The sequence below is a fragment of the Phyllobates terribilis genome, unplaced genomic scaffold, assembly GCF_046119375.1.
Source record: "Phyllobates terribilis strain yellow unplaced genomic scaffold, ASM4611937v1 Scaffold_1__5_contigs__length_1240528914, whole genome shotgun sequence".
Lineage (NCBI taxonomy): Eukaryota > Metazoa > Chordata > Amphibia > Anura > Dendrobatidae > Phyllobates > Phyllobates terribilis.
Genome location: NW_027362761.1, coordinates 1,093,326,307 through 1,093,348,684, shown reverse-complemented (window position 1 = coordinate 1,093,348,684; position 22,378 = coordinate 1,093,326,307). Strand labels below are relative to the sequence as shown.

At 38.8% G+C, this 22,378-nt stretch overlaps 1 protein-coding gene across 6 annotated transcripts in view; it reads right to left on the bottom strand.

Annotated features, from left to right (window-relative positions):
- APBB2 (amyloid beta precursor protein binding family B member 2) overlaps window positions 1–22,378 on the bottom strand; it is a 422,077-nt gene that overhangs the window by 304,685 nt on the left and 95,014 nt on the right. Inside the window, exon 1 of one of the 6 annotated variants that reach the window (XM_073645679.1) lies at window positions 10,024–10,130. The exons of the other annotated variants lie outside the window; for them this stretch is intronic. The gene's annotated coding sequence lies outside the window, so the exon portion shown is untranslated. Of the gene's footprint in view, window positions 1–10,023; window positions 10,131–22,378 lie in introns of those variants that run through there. 6 annotated transcript variants of the gene reach the window in all.

Here is a 22,378-nt window from a genome sequence, read left to right as displayed (position 1 = left end):
ACGTGGCCCCGGCATATTCACCATCAGAAGTAATCCTGGGAGCAGAGATCGCTAGGGCGCTGCTAGCTTTAGGGATAGGGAAGGAGCCCATTGCCCCAGGATATTTTACAGCAGTGCCATGACAGATAATTGATTAGGCAGTGGCCGGATGCAAGCAACCATGAATAGGTCATCATTATGTCAGTCCCAGACAATCCCTTTAACCTACGCAATAGAAATGAAAACATTCTAACAATGTCAGCACTAATTGGACAGTGTCACTTTGTAGCCATATGTCCCAATGACATGATAAATAGTAACAACTAATTTCTCATTTATTCATACAGTTCAGCGAAGATTAAAGGCGGAACAGCACAATGGAGAGTTGAAAAATATCCAGACTTTTATGTGGAGTATAAGGTTACACTAAAGGTTTCTGCTAAAAAAGAAATGTCAAGAGAGCGGACAGGTCCTCTTTAAAACTGCTGCTGCCTGTGGCAATTTTTAGATACATTTCCAGCCTGGCTCTTAAAATATTAAAGTTATTTTGGTAACTATTTGATGTACAAAATGTACAGTTATGTAGACATCGGAGCAAAATCATACCAAAATTCCCTTCTTGTTCAAAGTCAAATAGCTTTATAGATCTGAATACGGAAAGGTATATTTAAACATTATGCAGCAAAGTAATGTAAAAATGAACTTTCCCAGAACAATGCATTACAGGAACCCATCTAAGCTATTAGGGATATCTGTCAAGAAATTCTCACCAGTACCAACCTGCAGCTCTAAAAGCTGTAATTCAGGGTTAGGAAATTACAACTAATGCAAATTTGTGCACGGTGAAACTGTGAAAAGTTTAAAGGTTTTGCTATTTTTAAGAAAATAATCAGCTTTAAACCATCAGCTAATCATAATGGAAGGCACAATGCAGACACGTATCCAGTTGACTTATGATGGGAGCCCCCTGGCTTCTATAGTTTTGATGGTAAGAAAGACTCTGCGCGCTGTGCTATTCTTGCTATCAAAACAGGGAGAACTGCAAATGAAGCCTCCATTGTCAGTGAGAACATAGACTGATCTAGTAAAGATATTGTACTCTATACTGGTTTCTATATAACATGCATAGATCAAAATGGAAAATCTCCCCTGGTGGCATTCCTGCTACCAAATAGAATCACATAAAAGAAACTGCAGTACAGAGGAAAGTACTATATAACCCATAAACTGAAAATGTCCATTAAATGTGAGCAGTAATAACATCAAAACTACTACCCTAATATTGTGTACATCTACGTTGTGCTGCCAACACCATTGTGACCATTCGAGGTATGGACTGCACATGACCTCAAAAGTGTCTCGGCACCAATGCATTACTAGCAGATCTTTTAAAGAATTATTCCCATCTTAGCAATGATCACTTCTAACATAATTGAGTGCTAGGGGGTCAAACACTGGGACCCACCAAGATCTCAAGAACGAGGCTCTTAAGTATTGGTTAGAATAGTACAGTAAACACACGTCTGACTATTGGACTATTGGAGATAGTCGAGAAAAGTGTTTGGTTATGTCCAGCAGTCCTGATAACCACAGGGAATTTCAGAACTGAATTTTTGCATTTGGTGGGGGTCCCAGCAGTCAGGCAACTAATGATCATCAAGTTATCAACTATAATGAGGATAGGTGACAGCTTACTGAAAATGGAATAACCCTTTAAGTCCTGTAAATTGCAAGGAGGGGCCTCCATGGAATGGACTTTCCAAGTACATCTCACAGACTGAGATCTGGAGATTTGAAGACCAAGTCAACACCTATTTGTCATATCCTTAAAGCCACCCCTGAGCAGTTTTGCACTGTAGCAGAGGCAATACCCTGCTGAATAGGTCACTGCAATTGGGGAATACCACCACCTGGTAAACCTGCAGAACATTGCCCAACGCACCACACTGCTTCCGCCAGGTTGCCTTATCCTAATAGTGTATCCTGATAATATGCACCCATTCATCTACATGATGTAAAAGAAAATGTGATTCTCAGAAGGCCACCTTCTTCCATTGCTCCATGGTCCAGCTGTAGGTGGTTATCACAGCTACTCTTAAAGGGAACCAACCTGTCACCAGAAAAAACACTGCTAATCTGCAGATATGGGGTTAATCTGCAGGCTAATAGCATTATTAACCTGACCAGCGACCGCACTTTCCCGACCTCTGCAGGGAATAAATGAACTTTATCCCCCCCCCCGGCAGCATTCGGGTGTCAGTCATGGGGGCGATGCTGGTTCAGTCACTGCTCTGTGTATAGAGAGCAGCAGCTTTAACCGCTTCCCCGGCCCTGACTGATACTCCCTCTGCATTAGGTCCAGCTGTCAATCAGTGTAGGGAGCGCAGTTACAGCCGCTGGTCCGTATACTCCGTGTGGTGAGTGAACTCACGCCAGCGCCCCCATGATTGAAACCCAAACGCTGCCGGGGGAAATAAAGTTCTCCCAGCAGTGTTCGGATAAGTTCAGCTGCCGGGCGGGTTAATAACGCTATTAACCTGCAGATTAACCCCATATCTGCAGGTTAGTAGCGTTTTTTTTCTGGTGACAGGTTTCCTTTAACAGGTGTGCATCTTAGCGAGCTGCAATGCACTGTGTATTCTGACACCTTTCTAGTATAGGCAGTATAAACTTTTAAGCAATTTGTGCTGTAGTAGCTGTTCTGTAGGATCAGACCAGACATGCTTGCATTCACTCCTCTTACTCATAAATGAGCCTTAAGAGCCTAGAACTCTGTTTTTGGTTACCTATGGTTGGTATTCCTTGGACCACACTTGACTGGTGCTACTAACCAATGCATATTTATTTACTTTTATTTATTTTTACTCACTTCTATTGCGCCATTAATTCCACAGAGCTTTACAGACATTATCGGCACTGTCCCCATTGGGGCTCACAATTTAGATTCCCTATCAGTATGTCTTTGGAGTGTGGGAGTAAACCGGAGAACCTGGGGGAAACCAAAGGAGAGTCAGCTCACCTTGGGATGAGATCCAAATTGCACAGAGACCTCTTAGCATGGCAAGTCCCAAAAGCAAAAGTAGAAAAAAAACAGCAAGATAAATCTTTGAAAAACATTTATTGAATGTACAAAAGCCAGAAAAATTCTCTTCCAACACTGTGTTTAAGACATAATCCTTACTCGTTACCTGAAGGAAACCCATGCAAACACAAAAACTCCTTGCAGATTTTGTCCTTGGTGGGATTTGAACCCAAGAACTCAAGACCCCAATGTTGCAAAGCAACAACGCTAACCACTGAGCCACCATGCAGACCATACTACATACTGGTAACACCCCACAAGATATGCCATTTGGGGATCTCCTGACCCAGTCATCTTACAATCACAATTTGATCTTTGTCAAAGTCACTAAGGTCCTTACATTTGCCAATTCTTTTGACTTTGAACATACCAATTTTAAGAACTAACTTCACTTGCCGTCTATGAAATCCCACCAATTGCCAGGTGCCGTTGCTGATGGATAACCAATCTTCCTTCCCCTATTAGTTGTTTTAATATTATGACTGATTGGTAGTAGATATATTTTACAGTAGAAGATGTATGAATTTGTATCAGCAGGTATGTGATATATACTGGCATTTAGTATTCTGCATGTGGTAGCCTCCACAGATGTCATATGGCTGCTCACGGCTGTGTAAGATGTGATGGTAATTCGGCCAGTCAAGCTGTGAAATGCGCTTCCATCTTTCCAGTAACTCAGGAAAATGCTGACCACTTGCATTTCTGCTAAGCTCATCTCAGCTGTGAGTTTTCTTGCTGTTGATATGAAAATTATTGCTATTTCAGAGCTGCCAAGATAGCACACTGCACTTACAATGTTATCTGGTACTTGCCTGAAGCAAGACTGGTTGACATCAAGACAACATCAGTGCAGTGACAGATGCCGCCACGAGCCGAACGGCTCAGATCACAGTAAATTATATATATATATATATATATATATATATATATATATATATATATATATATATATATATATATATATATATATATATATATATATATATATATATATATATATATATATATATATATATATAAAGACCATGTGCAGTGGATGCCTCCAATCCATCCTATCACATATCGCAGTAATCACAGCCAGGGAGCACCAATTATCATTAATTAGCTGCAGAAATCTTCAGCAAAGCCCAAGCATACTCATTCACTGACGCAATGGGCACAATGGGCTAGCGTGATCACTGCAGCCTAGCCCATTGCAGTATACTGATGGCCGATTGTACAGTTTTTGCATATACTTAACCCTTTAATGTATAGGTTACAACCCATACTGTAAACACATTGAATATAGATATTTTCCTGTTTTTTTCCCTAACATCTCATCTTTAGATAACTAGATTCCATATCACTTTAATGGAATAACAAATGTTCTCACTCCGGCATATGGTGCCCTTGTAACTTTTCAGAACCTTTTGGCTGTTGGGATAATAGAGGATAGCACAGATGTAAGGCGCAAATCTCCAGCTGTTTCTGTATTATAATGATTCATTCCAGTGACTGAATAATTAAGTCTATAGAGCAACGGGGCCAATATAATGAAATATAGCTTAACCCTTTAAGGCCAAGGACCATTTTTGTTTTTGCACTCTCTTTTTTTCCTCTTACTGTTCTAAGATTTATTTTTCCGTTGACACGGCTGAACGACAGCTTGTTTTTTTTCGACACAAATAGAAGTTTTGAAGGACACCTTTCATTTTACCATATAAAGTACTGAAAAATGGGAATACAATTTTAAGTGGGAAGAAAGGGTGAAAAAGAAAAATGCATTTCCACCATCGTCGCTTGGTTCTTGTTTTTGGGTTTTGTTTAACTGCAGTCATTGTGCTGTAAAAATAACCTGGAGTTATGATTTTCCAGGTCAGTACCATTTACTAAAATTATAACTTTTTTATGCTTTAGTGGTTAAAAAAAATACAGAAACTTGTAAAAAAAAAATTGTATCACCTTTTTCAAAGACTAATTTTTATTTTTCTCTCCATGGAGCTGTGTAAGGGGGTGGCGTGGGTTTGTCCTGAGCAGACATTTTTTGTGATACTGTTTTACAATACATATGACATTTTGATAGGTTTAAATACTTTTATATTTTCAAAGATTGGATTTTTTTCAGATATGAAGATACTAAATATGTTTACTTTATTTATTTATTTTTGAATGTAAAAAAGATGGGCCATTTAAACTTTTCACATTTTTTTTTTTTTTAATATTTGTAAAAACATTTTTTTTTTTACTTTTACTTTGATTTTTAGTCCCCTGATTGGACTTAAACCTGAGATTGTATCCTGTAGTAGTGCTTTATATAGTGAAATTGTGGTTCTCGTATGAAGTCCAGCCTGTGATTGAGCATCACACAAGGGCTAAGATGGCAGCCACAGGAGCCTTCAGCGGGACCCCAATTGTCAAAATAAACTATTAGCCCCCCACAATCACATTATTTAAATGCTGCCATCAGTGATTGATAGCGGCAATTAAATGGTTAGAGACAGATGCTGACTATGTAACACGCAGAGCATCTGTTGCGTATGAAGCAGGCTCAGCTCCTGAGCACGCTCAATACAGCCCTAAGCAACCTGTGATGTTTGTCACAGGTAGTCAGAGGTTAAATGGTTTTGGATGTTTTTACACCCCATACCTATTAAACTAAAGTCGTCCAAGCCTGCCGATATCTTCGGGATTGGCCAACAGTCTAATGTGCATGGGGGCCTCCCTACTCTTCACCTACAGATGATGTCAGGCAATGAGAAGGATCCAGTTGATGGAATTCAATGGCCAATCCTTTTGTTCGGTTGTTTTGGTCTCTAAAAATAAAAGGCCTCAGGCACAGGACATACAGTATAGTCCATGTCATAACTCAGAACATCTTCATATTCCTCAGAATTTAGGTAAAGACAGGTCCAATAGGACGCTATATGCACCGAATTCAGGATTTATACAACATGCCAAATACACCCATGTCCATGAATTCGGGCCTTATCCTGAGAGTCAATCAGATTCTGACAGTAATTGGATGGGGTCTAAATACATGAATCATAATGAGAATAAACAGCATCTAAAAAAATTAATCAAAATGAGAATAAACAGCATGTAAAAAAAATAATCATAACGAGAATAAACAGCATAGAAAGTGGAAAATGACATATGATACATTGTCTGAACCTGGAGAGCAGGGGAAAAAAAGAGCGGGTAACAAAAGAAGGAAGAACGGACATTTAGTAGACACTGAGTGGTGTGACATATCACTAAAGCAATCAATAGGACTGTTGTTGCAATTTTGTCAACATGACAGCACTTAAAAGGGTTCTCCGGGAATAAAAAAAATAACCAGTGAAATTGGGACACTATACTCCCTGGCTCACTGCCTCTTTGAACAAGTTATTTGCATAAAGGAAATATAATTATATATGAATTGCTAAATACCTTTAATCGGCAAATTATACTTGTTTTGTCTAGGGAGGTAATCACTATAAAATTTAAATTTCCATCATCTTGTTACATTGATACAAACCTGTACAAGAATGTTAAGAGTGCTTGTACATATGATCATGCACAGTAGGAAGTTCCAACCACTCCCTTCATATGTGGGAATATGTACTCACTGTCCAACCTGTCTATCTAATCTAATACTAGAGATACCAGGAGTACTGAGGTAAGATGAGGCTGCTCATACTTCTGTCCACCCTGTCTTTCTGGTCTAATACTGGAAATACCAGAGGTACTGAGGTAAGAAGAGGCTGCTTACATTGCTGTCCACCTTGACTATCTGATCTAGTACTGGAGATACCACGGGTGCTGAAGTAAGAAGAGGCCCCTCACACTGCTGTCCACCCTGTCTTTATGATTTAATACTGGAGATACCAGGGGTGCTGAAAGAAGACGTGGCCACTCACACTGCCATCCACCCTGTCTTTCTGGTCTAATACTGGGGATACCAGGGATGCGAAAGTAACAAGAGGCTGCTTACACTGCTCTCCATCATGACTATCTAATCTAGTACTGCAGATACCAGGGGTGTTGAAGTAAGAAGAGGCTGCCTACTGCACATGCTTACAGGCACAAGTCCTATTAACATTCTTGGACAGGTTCCTGTCAGGGTAATAAGACAGCAGACATTTTAACCCCATAGTGATTGAGAGCAGCGTTCTCTGTTTCCAGTCGCTTACTTACAGTTATATAGTTATATTGCAGTTCAATCCCATTCACTTAAAATGGACTTTACTGCTCTGAGCTGTAGAACAGGGCACAGCCACTAGAAAATGAATGGAGCTATACCTGGTAAAGAAAGAAGGGTAAGTTGCAATTTTAAAGGACTGGACAAACCCAATAATGATTTTAGTCCAGCTACTATATTAGGGCCTTAGACTTTTCTTGCGCTATAAATAAAAGGTTTATAATGGAAATAGCACAAAATCTGCCTGCCTTAATTGAAATATACCATTGCATTAGGAAGAGATATGTGGGTAAGTTGCATCACTAAATCCAGCTGTTCCATTATTGAAATAATCTTTACTGGGGAGCAGGCAATCGGTCTTCCAAGGCCTGCCTTTTAATACCTAAATCTCTTAACAAAAATAAAATAGTTCTTTGCAAACCAGCAATAAAAGCATTACAATTTACTTACAAACTATATACAGCGGGAAACATTTGTGCACTGCTGGTAATTTACGTCTTATTTTTATGTCTCCATTATACAAAACTTGGCTTTTATTCAATGCCCCATATAATTGTAAATGAGCGTTGGGGACATTCTGCTTAACCGTGCTCTGCAGATGTCATTCGTATGCAGAACGCAAAAACAAATTTAAAATGAGATGCCGAACAGCCCACTCCAGGGAAATCTAAATAACTACTTGTAAATTACAGATTGTACTGATTCCCTATTCCATATAGGAGGTAAAGACAGCATATTGCAGCAGAAATGACACCACTACTTTATTTCTCACACTGAAATGCAGAGGTTGGATGCAGAACTTTTATAGCACAGTTTTAATGTTTATGGTTTATTGCCGATTCATGGCTTTAAGACAAGAAATAAATCCCAGGGACATATTTTCACATAAAAGTATACCAGTCCGCCTTTATGTGCACACCAAAACTGCAAAAAGTTTTTGTTTCTCGTTCATGGAGGGATAATCTGTATGCCCTGAAAAGAGTTTAAATTTTTTTTAAATGTATAGTAATCCAAACTAGTCATCTAGTATAATAAACATATTCATGTTCACATGGCATTTCAGCCCTACATTTTCCATATATTCCAAGAAACCATATGTCAAACAGTATCATATGGCTCTGTTGATCCAATGAAAGCCAATGAGAATTATTTTTGACATCCATTGGGCTGTGTACCTTCGTATTGCTATGCAAAGGCAACAAGTAAAGAAAAGTTTACTTTTTTACAATAGGGGTCAAGGGGAGACATGAACTACTATACGCCTATACAGTGGAACATGCTGGAGCCTTCTAATAGAGATTGGGAACATGATGTGAACACAGGGACAAACAATGTAAAATGATATAAAAAATAATAGCTTTATTAAACATAAATGTGAGTATTAGTTACAAAAGATTGACTAAAATACACTGAGAATAACAATACAAAGCAGTGTTGAAACCTTCACAGACTCTCACACCACTCAAAGTTTGTTCCAAAACATCAATTGAATCAACCCTATGGGTTAACCTGCATATCCTATGGGGTTAACAAGGCAAACATTTAAAGTATCTAGTGACTATACAATTACAGCTATATGGAGCATCAAGCAATAAGCTAAAGTTCATATAAGAACTAAATGTGTTCCATATACTAAGACCTTAGTTGGAATAAAGAGCAAATCCTATAGAATAGTTTCTGGGCAGCCAATTAAAGCCACCCAGACACAATACAACACTCAAAATAGATTATATCAATAAAGACCAATGGCCAAGTATATCTCAGGACTGTCTATATATACGACTTGTATCCTGCAATGTACATTATATTTGTTTTTTATAAATTAGGTGTACAAAAGTGACATGAGGCATTCAGAGATCCAGGGGTAATCATAATACCAAAGGAACACCATCGTATACCAGAAAGGGAACTAAAGTGCAGTAGTGCAGGACAGTATAAATTAATAATCAATACCTGAGGCCATGGTTTGAATAGATATATATCAGGAATCAACACAACAGTGAGCTAGCTACAACTCGACGCGCGTTTCACCTCCTGGACTTCGTCAGGATACCTTTGCTCTAAGATTACTCGTTTAGGTTTTTGTCTTTAACATTCTTCTAGAATGTAATGTCAGTTAATATACACCTTAGGACTTTTTAGGCTTTTATGATATGAAAATTTAGGCTGTCTTCACATCAAGACTAAGAATTAACAAGAGAGAGGCTCACAAAGATAATTATTTGCTCCACTTTAGCTCAGACCACACCATGTTGAATATATCCACAGGCTATTATCTGCCCACTCATATGGCAGTATGTGTCGGAATACCATTTTTTTCATTGCAGTGAAAAACATAACTAACAATGCTCTTCAATACAAAGGGATCCCATAAAATGTATATTGTGCAGTATACTTTTCTCTCTTACAATGGAAGTCAAAGACCAATTACATGTGATTTGCTGCAGTTTTGCAGCAAGTAAAAATTATGTGCTTCATCATCTGTAGCAGCGGATCCTTGCCAAGTACAGTATATGATTTCTAACCCAGCCGAAAAGTAATTTTATAATAGTATTTTCTTTACAGACTATCTACAAATTGCCGCTGTGTCCGTGATACTGATGCTTGTACGCTTATGGATTTATCCTATTGTATCCCAATTGTATAATTATTTTAATTGCTCAGAAAAGTGGTTCAGTGAGCATCAATATTCGCTACTCCATAACCACTCTTCAATCTCCTAACAATCGATTTTTAATCAAAACATGGCGTAAGAAGTGAAAGCTTTCTTCACTATAAAGAAAATGAAAAACATACGTACCGTATACTTCGGTCAGGCACTAACTCTCCCTGGAAGAAGAAACTAGAGGACTTTTCAGAACAGAACATCTCACTGTCATAGTTTTATGCTTTGAATGCACTTATGCCGCCTTGTCCTGTCCGCCACCTTCCTGTTGCAGGAAAGTCAAATAAGACAGGAAATCTCAGCATTTCCAGCTATTTTCACAGCCCCAAGGTTTAAGTGTAAAAAGAGTCGGTTAACAAAAAATGTCTGTCGATACCAGTTTTCCCAAACTCCAGTCCGCACGACCCTCAACAGATCATGATTTCAGGATTTGCTTAGTATTGCACAGGTGATGCAATTATTAAGGCAGCAAAAATTGCCGCAGGTTCTCTCACCTGTGCAACACTAAGGAAATGCTGAAACCAAGAGGTGTTGGGGGCCGTGAGGACGGGAGTTTGGGAAATACTGGTCTAAGTCCCATGCACCACAAGGAGTGCTACGTGCAATCTTGGCTCGACCTTCTGCACCACGAAGAAAGAAGCAATGCCCAAGAGGCAACAGAGCTGGATTAAAATCTAATCTTATTTATTCCATCAGGTTAAAGGAACTCAGTCACCACATAATGACTTTTCAAACCAAGTACAGGCATCATGGCGTCCCGGTGGTGTTACCAGTGTGGGTTCAGTCACCGCTCAGTGTATAGAGAGTGGCGACTATAACGGCGCACCCGACACTCACTGGCTGATAGCCAGCTCTAATGCTGAGCCGTTGTCAGTCAGTGCTGGCGGTGCAGTTATAACTGCCACTCTCTATACACTAAGCGGTGACTGAACCCGCACTGACACCACCACCATAACTGAAACCCGAACGTTGCTGGGAGGAATAAAGTAAATTTCCTCTCGGCAGCAGGGGGTCTAAGTGCAGGTGCCGGCCGCTTCAGAACGTTATTCATTTGCAGATTGACCCCATATCTGCTGGTTAATAGATTTTTTTCACGCGACAGGTTTCCTTTAAATACACCTTACCATCTGCTTGTTTTCCCTTGATCCCACCACCCTCTTCTTTGATTGACAGCTCTGGCTTCATAGAGCCTGAGAAGGGTGGAGATAGATGAAAAATAAGCAGGTGGGAAGGTGTATGTAAATGGTTGGCCCCACCATGATGCACCGAGTGCCTGTACTTGGTTTTAGAAATCCTCTTAAGAGACCAAAATAATAGCAAAACAATTTAGCAACATTTTGCCCATATGGCCTTTACCAAGTGATTATTCTTGTTTTGATTGTTAGAAGGCAATATGGCTGAAATGTCACTACATTGTTTAGCTACTATTTTTGTCTTGTAACGTGATGGAATAAATAAGAGATAAAGTTGTAATCCATCTCCGCGGCCTAGGACTCTTTGATACTGCTTGTTTTCCATTTATCCCCTTCCTTCTCTGGCTCATCTAAAGGCAGAGTGTCAATCAAGGAAGAGTGGAGTGGAGATAGATGAAAACAAGTAGGTGGGAAGGGGCACTGAACTGTTTGGCCACACCAAGGGTGCACCGAGTGCCTGTGCTTGGTTTTAACAGTTCTCCCCATTTCGTGCCCCATGACAATTCTTTCACTATGCAACTCCATGAATTGGGACCTGACAATCATCTGGAGTGGCACAGGGAGAAGTCGGCCGGGGACTAAACAATTAAGACACACAGTCCACGGACAGCTTTTTTGTTTACTGTGAAACGCTGAAGTGTTTCAGAATAGAATATACCTGACTGCAATCAGGCAGCCAGTGTCTGAACCATACTGCCTGTGGTTCGGGCAGCACGAATCTGATGACATCTTTAACATCTTGCAGTAGATATCAGTAGATGTTGGGTTAGAAATGAGTTAAGGAAGGAGACATCTGTACATTTACTGATGAGTGCTAATGCTAAACATGTGAGCACATTAGACAGTGCAATTCAACATGTACAGAGCACAGGTAAATGTATAGATGTGTCACCCATCACTATGTCTACTGTTCAAGAACTGCAGAGGTAATTTTGTTTCTATAATGGCCTTTTAATGAACATTTGTATCATCATGTCTACTTCATAAACCAGCTGCATAGGTTTTGCTGACAAGTAATTTACTTTTCTGCAATTACAGCAGTAAGTTTTACATACATAGGCTTTCTCAATGGTAAGTACAGAAATCATGTATTCTTATTCCACTTTTCAACCAATTATCTTTTTTCCTACAGTAAAAAAAAACAAACTTTTAGTAATATAAGTAGTTTAAAGTGGTATCACACTAATATAAGGAAATAGGTTTATATAGAGCGAACAGAAGAAATACACAGTGTGCACTACTCAAGGCTGGAAAAATACATAGGGGCCTATTCATGATTATTGCTTTTGTGTCCTTTTTCTGGAGTAAAAATGGTTATAAGGCAAAGTTCACATGAGATTATAAAAAATGGTCTGACTTTTGTTTTTAACCTTCCCCAAAATTGTCATCTCTATTGTCATGCTTATGGAATTCATTTTTATAAATCAGCAGTTAATAAAGTTTACAGAACAAAATCTGTCATCTGCAGAGCCCTATTAAATAACATTTGTATGAGTGCTGTTCGCGAGAAGCCAGTATTTTCACATGAACAGCAATTGCATGGAAAATACAGTTGTGTGATAAGGCTGGGTACACATGAGCGTATAAAAAATTTGAATTTCATCTAGAAAACTTGGCCAATTTTTTTCTTACTTGTCATCTGTGTGCAATCCTTGTGCAACCCGTATACCTGCTGTGTTTTTTATAGCAGTAATAAATAATTTACAAGACAATTTACAGTTTACTGATAAAGAATTGCAATATATCCGTAAAAAAAGGATGCTATACTGTGGCTCTGTATGACATCCAATTTTTTTTTGCGCACCCACAGACCTGAAACTGACACAAGGAAGAAACTAATGCATGCTGCAATTTTATCGCACCAGATTTAACCCCTTAACAACCTTGGGTCTTTCTGTTTTTGTGTTTTCATTTTTTGCTCCCCTTCTTCCCAGAGCCAGAACTTTTTTAGTTTTCGTTCAATATGGCCATGTGAGGGCTTATTTTTTGCGGGACGAGTTGTACTTTTAAATGCCATCACTAGTTTTACCATATCATGTGCTGGAAAACAGGAAAAAAATTCCAAGTGCGGTGAAACTGCAAAAAAAATGCAATTCCACAGTTGTTTTTTGGGTCCTTTTTTAACCACGTTCACTGATTGCTAAAACTGACCTGCCATCATTATTCTCCAGGTCATTACGAGTTCGTAGACACCAAACATGTATAGGTTCTTTTTTATTTAAGTGGTGAAAAAAAAAAAACAGTTTGCTAAAAAAAAAAAAAAAAAAAATATGACGCCATTTTCCGAGACCCGTAGCGTCTCCATTTTTCGGGATCTGGGGCTGAGTGAGGGCTTATTTTTTGCGCGCTGGGCTGACGTTTTTATTGATACCATTTTGGGGTAGATCCAATGTTTTGATCGCCCGTTATTGCATTTTATTGCAATGTTGCAGAGACCAAAAAAACGTAATTCTGCCGTTTAGAATTTTTTTCTCGTTATGCCGTTTACTGATCGGATTAATTCTTCTTTTATATTGATAGATCAGGCGATTCTGAACTCGGAGATACCAAATATGTGTATGTGTTTTTTTTCTCTATATATATATATATATATATATATATATATATATATATATATATATATATATATATATATATATATATATATATATATATATATATATATTATTTTGAATGGCGCGAAAGGGAGGTGATTTCAACTTATATATTTTTTTTAAAAACTTTTTTTTTTTTACACTTTCTGCTTGCTTCTATAGTCTCCATAGGAGGCTAGAAGCAGCAGTTGTCTGATTGCTTCTACTGCAAACAAGCGATGAGCAGATCGCTTGTATGCAGGAGAAATGCTCACTTGATATGAGCGCTGACCACTAGGTGGCGCTCATAGCAATTGAGACATGACAACCACAGGCGTCTGCTGCAGACCCTGGGTTGTCATGCCCACCCATTGGTGACCCGCAATCACGTGACGGGGTCACCGATGGGCGGGGCTTAGGACGCGCTTCCCGGAAGTGCAAGTTAAATGCCGCTGTCAGAGATTGACAGCGGCATTTAACATGTTAACAGCCACGGGTGGATCGCGATTCCACCCGTGGCTGTTGCGGGCACATGTCAGCTGTAATAATTAGCTGACATGTGCTCGGTTCAGTGCGGGCTCAGTTTGGCATTTTGGCCGCGGTTTTAGTTATCCAGCTGTATTTATTGTATTTATTTAAATTACTCACTTATATAGCGCCAGACATTATCATCACTGTCCCCATTGAGGCTCACAATCTACATTCCCTATTGGTATGTCTTTGGAGAACATACAAACTCCTTACAGATGTTGTCCTTGGTGGGATTTGAACCCAGGACCCCAGCGCTGCAAAATAACACAAACATTTTGCACAATTGGACTCCAGTACTACAGTGGAGTATAAACGCTGTCTTTTTTGGGGGGTTTTGTGCAGTTGAATACTAACATGCACACTTTTAAGCTTATTGAAAGGATTGTGTAACATTTAACACTAAAAAGAGACAAATGAGGCACAAAAAACAAGATGTAACTTGTTCTATTTCTTCAATTTCTTTCTCATCATTTTGATAAATCTGGTGAATAATCTTAAAAAAAGAGAAAAATATGACTTGAAAAAACCCTCTGAAATAATAAAGTCCCATAACAACAAATCAGGTCCCATCTCTCAATTTTTTAAGTTATTTTAATATTAATTGGTTGCTATGGACAACAACTACCCTTTGCTTTCCCTCAGTTTTGATAAATTTCCCACTCATGTTCATAGTTCAGTCAGCACTTATTGCTGCAAAGACAAAGAGACACATATAAGAGAATTTATACTTCTTAATCATTGACTTCAGTTTTACTTGGTATTTTATAATTAAAAGAAAGAATCGGGTAAAAAGAAGTTTAGATTATTGTCATGTTCCGGTCAACCAATAAGAGCTCAGCTTTCATTTTGTAAACTGCTGTGAAAAAATAAAATAAGGGATCTGATTGGTTGCTATGGGCAACAAGGCAGCTTTCATAACTAGGGCCTTCTGTTTTTAACACTGAACATAGTAAAGATAACAGTAATAAAATAAATCACAATGGGGGGTTCAGCTATGAAATACAACAGTTATTCTACAGTGTTATCTGGTGTAATTTAATTGAAAAATTGTAATTTCTCATGAAGGTCATTTGTATGACAAATTTACTGACACAAACATCTTTTTTTTCTATAAAGGCCATGACCTTCCCACTGCATCAATACAAATAATTTACTAAATATTCTCCTACACCTGTTTTATAGAAAAGTGCATCGTCTCATTGAATAACTAGGCACAGTTCAATAACAGGGGCTATAAATCCTGTCATGCATATAAAGTGTTGGGGAACACAGTCCCTAATCCATGGCTCCCTAGAGGAGAATACTGCAGACACCAGTCTCTAGACAAGGGCTGAAAAGCTGTAGTAGTGTTGGTTATCGCCCTCATCCTAACATGTCCAGTATTCCAGTGTTTATTACTAACACAACATTGCCGGCACAATTTGTCTGAATAGCGGAGGCATTGAGGCATGGGGATCAATGCCCCCAGCGCCCGAGCAATATTCCCACTGGTGATCTCATGCTGTGTTTCATCAGGATCACAGTGTGAGCATACAGCCTCAGCGAGCTGCCACAGTGTTTCTATAATGAAACCTAAAAGTTTCCAAAGACTTTATCGATTTTTCCTAAAATGTCTTTTGGAATACAAACATTTAATTGAAGATCTGAAATTGTATAGAGAGATATGAAAAGTAGCAACCTTTAGGAATCATTTAGACTTCTAATTGTTGAGTTTTTTTGCATAAGAGAAAAATGGACCGTTTTTAATCAGTGCGCTGGATCCATTTTTGGTCCATGTTTTTACATCAGTGTTGTGGACACTTTTCTTGTATGCAAAAAAAATAATAATTCTAAGCTTTTTCCACTTATTAAACAGTAAAAAAAAAAATGAAATTGGATGAGAGACAGATGCCAACCGTGCGCGGTCTGTTTTTTTTTCACAGACCCAGTGATTTGAATGGATCAATTTGATCTGTGACTCGGATCAAAAGCAGAAGCCTCCATTTTTTTTTGTACCTACATTGTCCGTATAAAAAAACATAGAAATGAATATCTCCATAGACCAGGGATGTCAAACTCAAACACACGGGGGGCCAAAATTAAAAACTTGGACAAAGTCACGGGCCAACCAGTATACAGTATAATGAGCCCCACATAGTCCTTCATACAGAATAATGGACCTCACATAGTCCTCCATACAGAATAATGGGCCTCACATAGTCCTCCATACAGAATAATGGGCCTCACATAGTCCTCCATACAGAATAATGGGCCCCACATAGTCCTTCATACAGAATAATGGGCCCCACATAGTCCTCCATACAGTATAATGGGCCCCACATAGTCCTCCATACAGAATAATGGGCCTCACATAGTCCTCCATACAGAATAATGGGCCTCACATAGTCCTCCATACAGAATAATGGGCCTCACATAGTCCTCCATACAGAATAATGGGCCTCACATAGTCCTCATACAGAATAATGGGCCCCACATAGTCTTCCATACAGAATAATGGGTCCCACATAGTCCTCCATACAGAATAATAATGGGCCCCACATAGTCCTCCATACAATATAATGGGCCCCACATAGTCCACCATACAGAATAATGAGCCCCACATAGTCCTCCATACAGAATAATGGGCCCCACATAGTCCTCCATACAGTATAAAGGGCCCCACATAGTCCTCATACAGAATAATGGGCCTCATATAGTCCTGCATACAGAATAATGGGCCCCACATAGGAGTGGTGGTTCTGGTGTTGCAGGCCAAATAAAACCACCCTGTGGGCCAGAGTTTGACATGTATGCCATAGACTATATTGGGTACGTATTCTATCCATGGGTGCATGTTCTATCTGGATCCATGGAGAAATGCTTAATTCTCAAAATCATTCTTCTCTATTCCTTCCCTACACATTCCCATTTTGTTTTCCATCTAGAATTATGCAGTATTTCTAAATATACTGTACATGCTCCAAATCTGCAATGTTCGGTAGTCTGGACAAAAGTATCATTATTCACCTCAGGCGGGGAATCACAGGGCATCCAAACCATTACAGTAATAAAAATGATGGATCAGCTATTTTTTTATGTCAAATTGTGTAGTATGCCCTCACCTTATATATGTATAATTGCTGACCGAACTTTCCTGTATAAATATATGTTCTCCCAGGGTTTTTGCTATATTTCTGAAGTAAATGTGAGTTTTCTTCTTTATGTTTGTTTGTTTTTTTTTTTAAGGCTTTTTTTTTTTACTACAGAGTCTCATTGATCCGAATGGCGAAAAGAAAAAAAAAGGAACATTTTAAACTCACCGCAGGTCATTAAAGCAAAAAAACAAAAAAATCAACTCATTCTTTTTGCTGTTACTATGAACAGATGTTGTTTTTTTTCTGCCCTAAAAAATAGACGAGGAAAAAAAGTGCAGCCAAAGCGCTACATGTGATAAAGCCCTAAGAATAGAGGATTTCATGGTAGAATCATTATTTTTTATCAGACCAGAAGATACTGAAGCGTGGAGCGGGCACTGCCCTTTTGCCATCTCATATATACAGCATCCTGAGATAATAACGTAAATAGTGCTTTTGGTTAATATTAATAATTGTTGCATAGGTAGACAGATTTGTAAATTATTAGCATGGGCAAACTGGATGACAATACCAGTAACATTTACTGGGGATATTTTGATCAAAAAGTTAACCTCATTGGGGAGATTTATCAAAACCAATAGAAAACAAAAATATTCCAGATTTGATTTTCCTTTTGAAAATAAAAGAAGCAATCTTGCTATGGGAAGCTATTAAAAAATGTTTTTCTTTTTCACCAGTTTTGATAAAGCGCTCCTGATATATTGGAAAATATTGACGCTTTTTCATATTCTCCACATATTTGATCCTTCATATTTAAAGGGGTATTAAAGTTTAAAGTTACCAAAAACTATTACCTAACTACCAGGTATGTTCTACTTTCCAGATCAATGGGGGTCTCAGTGGGAGCAGGGAGGAGGTGGGGGGTGGGCTGTTCTGGGACTTTTGCCTTCTTTACCCGTTTTAATAATGTGAGTGTGTGCATGGTCAACCGCTGCTTCATCCATGGCACTTCCGGAAGGTCCATAGAGAATGAACACAACGGCGTTCAAGCTCGTGACTTGCCGCACCATTTAGACAAGGGACTTAAGTGGCCCATTCTGATGATTAGTGGGGTCTCAGCATCAGACCACAACCGATCTAGAAATTATCACCTATCGTGTGAATTGTTGATCACTTCTTGTAGCTGAAATACCTTTTAAAGCCTTGCCATTTAGAAAACAACATAGGCACCAGAGCCAATCATACATTGCGGCTGAGCAATGTGGCAACTAATGGTAAATGATATTGGAAAGTAACTAGAGTTTTATCATTGTCATTTTCCTGGCCCAAGTGACACAAAATTAAATGTAATACAGTTCTTGTCTTCTTGTGGAGCATATAACTTATTATACATTGTTGCAGTGTATACAAATTGTGAGCCGCTATCTACCATATATTTTGTTATTCTCCGGACTACGCTAGCCTGCCGATACATGGAAGAGATAGCTATTTATGTTTCACTTATTTTCATACTATTTGCTTCAAAGTTGTTGTTTTTTTCACAGGCTTGTAAATTTTGGGGGCTGTTTACTCCAAGCTAAAGTCTTTTTATGATCCAGCAAATTCATAAATATTCCGGGAAGATGCTGAAGAATGATAAGAAGTCACCTTTCAGAAAGCACGGCTATTTCCTGGAAGCCACTTCTTTTGAAGTCAGACGATGAGCCCATAAAACAGAGTGACATTTATTGTTTCATATTACTGCCGCTGCTGGCGCTCATTACTATTTATACGTGGTGCTGGCACTGCATGTATATAGGGAATCAGAGAGAGGGTAAGGGGCAGTAGGTGACGGGACAGCCTGCAAAAAGGCCATCCTTACCATTTAAATATACAATGACAGTTTACAATTCCTGTGATTTTGCTACTTTTATTTATTGACATTTTTATTTAACCCCTTAGTGACCACCAATACGTCTTTTTACTGTCCTGCGATATAAGAGACTAGCCTCCCCCGACAGGTGACTATCCTGTAGCTGTCAGCTGTACACTAAAGCTGACAGCTTGCTGCATCAGCCATGATCAGTGTTGGCATCGACCATGGTTGTTTAACCCCTTAGATGCTGCTGTCAATAGTGACTACAGAATCTAAATAGTAAACGTAATACATGGAGAAAAGTGCAATTTAGTGCAAAGAAGATTTTAACAACAGTATGTATCTATATATCTATATCTGAGCATGTCAAGTGCTATTAATACTGGACTTTTTCAATTGGCCAATCGTCAATTAATCAAAACAGAATAGAGGACCACAGAAACAACGATCAAGAGGCCAATACAGTATAAGGCTATGTGCCCACGATGCAGAAATGCTCAGGATTTTTCCTGAGCATTTCTGCATCTCCCTGGCAGAAAAAACGCATGCGGATTGTACATTCGTTTTTCCTGCCAGGGACATGCGGATGTGAAGCGTTCTTCACATGCATTTCCGCATGCGGGTTGACAAGCGCTTTCCAAGCAATTTTAGCATCACTTGGAAAGTGCTTGACAACTTGGTCACACTATATAAATCCATGCAAACAGCATAGATTTATATAGTGTGGCCGAAAGAATGTCAAAAAATAAAAAAATAAATATATACTTACCCTCCGATGGCCCCCGGTGTCCTGCTTCACTCCGTTCTCCCTTGCCGGCAGCGGTAACTGAAGGACCTGCCGACGTCAGCATCGCATGACCCATCACATGACTCTGACGTCAGCGCAGGTCCTTCATTCCATTGCGAAGTGCCGGGAAGCCAGAAGGTAAATATATATTTATTTTTTATTTTATTCTTTTTTTACAGCTTTTTTTAATGGTACCTGGGTGTGGATGAGACTCTCCTCTCCTCTACACCCGGGTACCATCCGCACATTAGAACGCGCCAATTACGCAAGTACAGATGCAGTCTTACGGAATTGGCGCGTTCTAATGCAAGTCAATGGCGGCGAAAATGCAGCACTTCCGCAAAATAATTGGTAGTGCTGCGTTTTTTTCCGCAATGATAATCCGCAGCATGTCCACAGCACATGCGGATTATCATTGGGGGACATGGCAGGCCTTCTACCATGCATTTTTTAAGCGTTTCTGCAGCGTTTTTGCCGCTGCGCAAACGCTTAAAAAACACATTGTGGGCACACAGCCTGAATATTAATATTTATTGAGTAGTATAAAAGTCAAGGGAATGGGGGGAAAAGTGCAAAGTGCCAACAGCTGTGTGCACGAAGGGCTCCCAGCAATAGAGCCATAATACCTATATTCTATAGCAACAACAAAACAGCAATTGTATCCCAAAACTGAAGCCACATTACATTTATATGGCTACAACATAACCACAACTTGAATGCCCCCTGATGAAGGAGATACCGAAACGAGCGTTGGGGCGGGTGCGTCGGCATCGATCCCCCCACATATTCCACTCTACATCCCAGGTATATATTGACATTGTGAATTTGTGTATATAAAATGGCCTCTTGTCGGTATGCATACAGGGATATAAGTTGTGGATATGTTATCTTACATGACAGGTTCCCTTTAAACATAGAGCCTGCAGAAATAAAAATGCAGGATTCATGTGAAATAATGACAATAAATAGTGTTATTCCTCATTTACACATACACAAAAGATTATTTTGAAAACTTACCTGAAATTACAGGTGCACTTTAATTTTATTAAATTCAGTCAGTTGTATATTTACATTTAGGAATCTAGGGAAGTTTGGAATAAATTAATTTTGTTAATATATGTCATATCTTATAAGTTTAGGCCCTCTTTTTAACATTTTATATAATTATTATACAACAGCCATTTATGAAGAGGTAGGAAGCTGTAGTTGGTATTTGGAAAATAGAGGAATCAGAAATGTTCCTGACAGACTTTACAGGCTTGCAGGTGTAATTTAATGGCTCTATTTCAGGTTGTCTCTGTGTATTATGAAACCCTACAAGACTCTTAACCTGCATTTGTTTTTGTTTTTTTTACTCGTTGAAATATTCTTCTTCCTATACAGTCATGTACAGTCAATGGGAGCCACACAAAGACTATCCCTGGAGGTTTCATTGAACCAGCCTGGCACTTTGCTACATGCACCAATACACATAATTTAATAACATAATATTATAAAATACATTTCTGTACGTTCCTTATAAGCAGCTAATGGGAATAGAAAACTATTTATATTCCAAAATATTGGCCGAATGGTTATAAAATGAGTTGTATTACCAGCAGTTATCTGTTCTTACTCTCTATAAATGATTACTGTGTCCAATAGAGCAATGCAAACTATACATAGTTATTAAAAGACCAGTGTGCAGTGGTGATAATCCCCTGGAGCAATTACAGCAAATGAGTAGCAGATATGATCTGCTGATGAGACTTTGTCAAGGAAAGTATCTTGGGATTTCACGGAGCAAGGTGACGTACACATTGTATACTGTCTGGTTATAATCCCTGACAAGGAGACAAGCATTGAACCAATGAACTTCAAGGAATTGAAAAGTCATTTTTGTGCTAGCAATTTTATTAGAGCTGCTTCCAGGGCAAGAGCACTAAGCGTCCACAGTATCTCCACTTGCTAAGTCTTTTACTTCTTTCTTGTTTCACAATCTGTCCCCTTTGTTTTGCAATCATACTTATTCCAGTACCTACCTTACCCCTCTTGTTTCACCACCTTTTCCCCTTTGTTTTCTCTTATCTTGCAGTCCTTTATTTTCCTGTATGTTATCCCCCATGAATTGCAATCCCTCTTCTTCCAGAACCTTGCCCCCTTGTCTTACAGTCCTTCACATTCCTGTACCTTGTTTTTTCGTGACATATTGTACTTCATGATTGTGGTAAAATTTCTTCGATATCACTTGCGTTTATTTGTGAAAAAAAATGGAAATTTGGCGAAAATTTTGAACATTTTGCAATTTTTGAAATTTTTAATATTTATGCCCCTAAATCAGAGAGATATGTCACACAAAATAGTTAATAAATAACATTTCCCACATGTCTACTTTACATCAGCACAATTTTGGAACCAAAATTTTTTTTGCTAGGGAGCTATAAGGGTTAAAAGTTGACCAGCGATTTCTCATTTTTCCAACAAAATTTACAAAACCA